At 40.2% G+C, this 4,867-nt stretch overlaps 1 pseudogene; it reads right to left on the reverse strand.

Annotated features, from left to right (window-relative positions):
- Positions 1-519: 519 nt before the first annotated feature.
- Positions 520-1,140, reverse strand: LOC105470014 (large ribosomal subunit protein uL6 pseudogene; annotated as a pseudogene).
- Between the last annotated feature and the right edge of the window lie 3,727 nt (positions 1,141-4,867).

The raw sequence follows: 4,867 nt of genomic DNA on the forward strand, positions 1-4,867 counted from the left end.
GGAATATTTATATTCCAAAAATGGAATTATATATATACACACACACATACATATGTGTATATATATGTGTGGATATATATATAAAGGGGAGCTTTTTAAGTATTAACTGATACCAACACAAAGTCCAACAATAGGCCACATGCAGGCTTAGGAGCAAGGAGAGCCAGTTCAAGTTCCAAAACTGAAGAACTTGAAGTCCTGTTTTTGAGGGCAGGAAGCATCCAGCATGGGAGAAAGATGTAGCCTGGGAGGTTAGACCAGTCTCTCTTTTCAAAAGCTCCTGCCTGCTTATATTCTAGTCACACTGGCAGCTGATTAGATTGTGCCCACCCAGATGAAGGATGGGTTTGCCTTTCCCAGCCAACTGACTCTAATGTTAATCTCCTTTGGCAACACTCTCATAGACACACCCAGGATTAATACTTTGTATTCTTTTTTTTTTTTCTAAATCAACAGGTCTTTTATTGCATCATTTAAATATCACAAGTAGGTCTTAGGAGTCATCTGGCGTCTTTCTGTAGCTGGATAACTCTTAGATCTTACTCATCAGGCTGCTAAACAGTTCCTTTTTCAGAGACATAGATACCATCCAAAAATTTCCTGATATCTTTGTTTTTAACTGTTGTGGCTTGCTGAATCAAAGCCGCTGAATTTGAAACAAGCTCAATGTCATTTCCTTCAAGGATTAATACATCTTTCTGGGCTTGAGACACTGAACAAGCAACACGTGGTCTCATCCGAACCCTGCGGATGTATTTTTCACCCAAGAAATTTCGGATTTCAACAAGAGACCCTTTCTCCTGGATAACGACATTGATGGGGAAGTGAGCGTACACAGACCTCATCTTGTAACAGAAGTCCAGTGTAACACCTTTGATCATGTTCTGTACATGACTACAAATAGTCCGAACGGTAGTCAGTTCCTTTCTGTTACCCCACCATTTGTCAACTCGAAGCCTCTTTTTTTTCTTTCCAAGAAGACTGAATTCTACATTGATGTGATTGAAGTTCCTCCGCAGGGCTCCTCTGGGGCCCTTCACGATAACTGTGCGTCCCTTTAGAGTAATGTCGACATTTTCTGGAATGTCGACAGTCTGATTGCTGAGAATGGTCTTCATTCTTGCAGTAGACGCAGCAAAGAAAGAATACTTGGTATTCTTCAATCTAATCAACTTGACACTCAGTATTAACCGTCACATGCACCCACCTCTTTGCTCATGTTGCTCCTTTTGCTGGAGATTCCTGATGTCCTTTTGAAATTTTCAACCTATTCATCCTTCCTGGCCAAATTCAAGCAACATTCCCTTATTTGTCCTCTAAGACAACACTACTTATCCTTTATTTTATCTTAAAAATGTGCTTATGTTCCTAGAGCTTATTTTGTTCTTATATTCTTGCTCCCTGACTTTATGCCTATATTTCCCAATGACAGTAAATTACTCAAGTGCAGGGAATGTTTTTTTCTTTACTTCAATTTCTTATGTAAAGAGTGAAGCTCAGTAGTTGTAAACTTGATTAAAAGACCCTGAAATAGATCCACGAGCACATGGTAGAGTCTATAAACCTCTTGCTTTAGTGATGTTTCAGCTTATGGTGCAACATTTTTGGCTGATATATCAGTGAAGTGGATGATCCTGACAATATTTTTCTACTCTCATGGTGGACTTCACTGTTATGTTTTGATTATTCTACTCAAGAGGAATTTGAGTATATTCACTATAAGTGGCACAGATACAACAGAAAATTTAAAAACAACGTCAATCAACTAACTTGAAAAGTAACCTGAAACAAAAGGCCTGAATAACAAAAAAATGGGTGGGGAAAATTTAACTAGAAAGCTTACCTTAACTAAGGCAATCTTTTGCACATTTACTATATGAGAACATTGAAAAACTTTGCATACAGCATCCCTGACATAGATAAACTAGAGGTTGCTAAGGCACTAGATGAATTGATTAGCATATTTCATAAGCATTAATAAGATAAGTTGGATTTTTCAAGATCTGTATAGAAAACAAATATTGAGATTTCTGCTAAATATCTGAAACAGAGATATTCTGAGCTGTAGATACAACTTTCCAATCTAGGACCTCTTCTACCTGATTACCTGCTCCAGGGCTGATAGCATCAGATTTGAGTGGAAAGGAGACATTAAACAATAAGTTCATGATCCTTGGGAGCTAAGCAATCCATTGGCAACCACCTCCAGGTGTATAAAAATTTCAGTAATATTTCCATGCAAAGACTGCCACCAGTAACAACCAAGGGTCATTAAGAGATGTAGCTTACAAGCAGCTGACAGATACGCCATCCCCAAACAAAGGTTTCTTCAACTTTATCCTATCCTAAATAGCTTAAGTAAAACCAGGGTGAAAGTAGGGGATGTTTACGAAGAACCAGTGGAGTTCCGTTGGACTGAAAGGCAGATGGTGGATCCAGGTGGAAAGGTCAGAGACAGGGGTCCCTCCTCTTCTCTTAGCCTGTCTGCTTCACCTTATAGTTAATTGGCAGACACTTTTCTCTGCTTCTTCGTGCAAGGACTAGATATGTCACCATGAGGCATGACTCCGCAATCCTCAAATTTAGATGTCCTTAAAAGTTAAGTATCATTAGGTAAGTGAGTGGAGTCACTGAATCTTAACGGTAACCTCATAGGAGGGAGGATCTGATTAATCCAGCTTAGGTCAGTATCCGCTCTAATTGAACCAAGAGCAGCAAGAGGGATGGGGAGTTTTAGAACTTTACTGCTGAAGAGGGTTTAGGGGAAAGGGTAGAACCTGGACAGCCACTCACAAATATCTAATTTAATGAATATAGCAGTGGTTCCAAGTCTTTTTGGCACTAGGGACTGATTTCATGTAAGACAGTTTTTTCATGGATCAGGGCAGGGTGGTTGGGAGGATATGGTTTCAGGATGATTCAAGCCCATTTAATTTGTGGTGTCCTTTAATTCTATTATTTTTCCATTGTAATATATGATGAAATAATTATACAACTCACCCTAATGTAGGATCAGTGGGAATCCTGAGCATGTCTTCCTGCAACTGGACAGTCCCATCTGGGGCTGACAGGACACAGTGACACCCAAAGTGTGTTTCTTATGTCCAGGCTACTCCATAATCTCATTTTGATTGCTGTCACTGCAGAAAGTCCTGCTTCACAAAGATAGGATGTTGGAAATGGAAGCAGGCTTTTCAGTGCTTTTTGGCAATCTCAGGATATTACACCTTGACTTTAATCCAGAATGTATGGAGATTTGAAACTGTCTCAAATACACTTTTAAGGCCACTTTCATTTGTGATCCCAAGCGGTTGATCCTCTTCTAGCACAGATAAAGTCAACTTCTCTGACATATTCATAAATAGGCCGAGGATCCAATCCTTCCTAGTTCGGGAGTCTTTTGTGGTTAGGAAGTAATGCTGAAGCTCTTTTGAAAACTGAGATAGGTGATCATGCAGCAACTGGGAGAATGAAAGCCCCAGCTCAGTTTCTTTCTGTATTACTTTCGTGCTGTTTCTCTTTTAAAATTGAATGCTTTTAACAGCACCCAAGTCACCTCTTGTGTCCTTGCTACTTAGAAATTTCTTTTGCCAGATACCCTAAATCATCTCTCTCAAGTTCAAAGTTCTACAAATCTCTAGGGAAGGGACAAAATGTCACCAGTCTTTTGCTAAAATATAACAAGAGTCACCTTTGCTCCAGTTCCCAACAAGTTCCTCGTCTCCAGGCTGAGACCGTCTCAGCTTGACCCTTATTGTTCATATCACTATCAGCAATTTTGTCAAAGCCATTCAGCAAATCTCTAGGAGGTCCCAATCTGTCCCACATTTTCCTGTCTTCTTCTGAACCTTCCAATCCAAATTGTTCCAACCTCTGCCTGTTACCCAGTACCAAAGTCGCTTCCACATTTTCGTGTATGTTTTCAGCAACGCCCCACTCTACTGATACCAATTTATTGTATTAGTCAGTTTTCACACTGCTGACAAAGACATACCTGAGGCTGGGAAGGAAGAGAGGTTTAATTGAACTTACAGTTACACATGCCCGGGGAGGCCTCAGAATCATGGTGGAAGGTGAAAGGCCTTCTTAAACGGTGGTGGCAAGAGAAAATGAAGAAGTTTCAAAAGCAGAAACCTCTGATAAAACCATCAGATCTCATGAGTCTTATTCACTACCATGAGAACAGTATAGTGGAAACCACTCTCATGATTCAAATTACCTCCCCTTGTGTCCCTCCCACAACACATGGGAATTCTGAGAGTATAATTCAAGATGAGATTTGGGTGGGGACACAGAGCCAAACCATATCACATTCAAAATCTCCGCTAATGTTTGAAACATGTCAAACAATCCCAGTGTTCACTCCTTGACCCCATAATTTCCGTTTGGCTTTGAATGCAGACACTTTATCTGCCAACTTGAACACAGTTGTCCTTCTCCCCTGAAGTGACAAATTGACTTTGTTGAGGAGGCTGAATATGTCACACAAGCAAGTTTTGAGATTCATCTGTGTCACTGAAATGTGCTGCCAGTGGTGAATGTTTTTCTAAAAGAAATACCAGCCCTAACAACTGAAAAACTCTGGCCAGTGATCTATCTTTAGAAAGTTGTCTCACTTCTGTGTATGAGAGAAGACGTGTGTGCTGTGTCCGTCTCCTCACAGAGCTACAAGAACAGACACGAGTGAAAGGCATGTACCTTAATGTGGTTGATAATTTTAATCACATTCTGCAAAACATTATTAATTTCACATGACGTTTTTGACTAGCCAGCATTTCTTTATGAATGACACAGTGCATAGACTCACAGTGACCTCTTTGACCCAACTAGTCTTTGACCTGGACAGAAAGCTGTCCAGTCATGGCAG

This window comes from Macaca nemestrina, chromosome 2 (assembly GCF_043159975.1).
Source record: "Macaca nemestrina isolate mMacNem1 chromosome 2, mMacNem.hap1, whole genome shotgun sequence".
Lineage (NCBI taxonomy): Eukaryota > Metazoa > Chordata > Mammalia > Primates > Cercopithecidae > Macaca > Macaca nemestrina.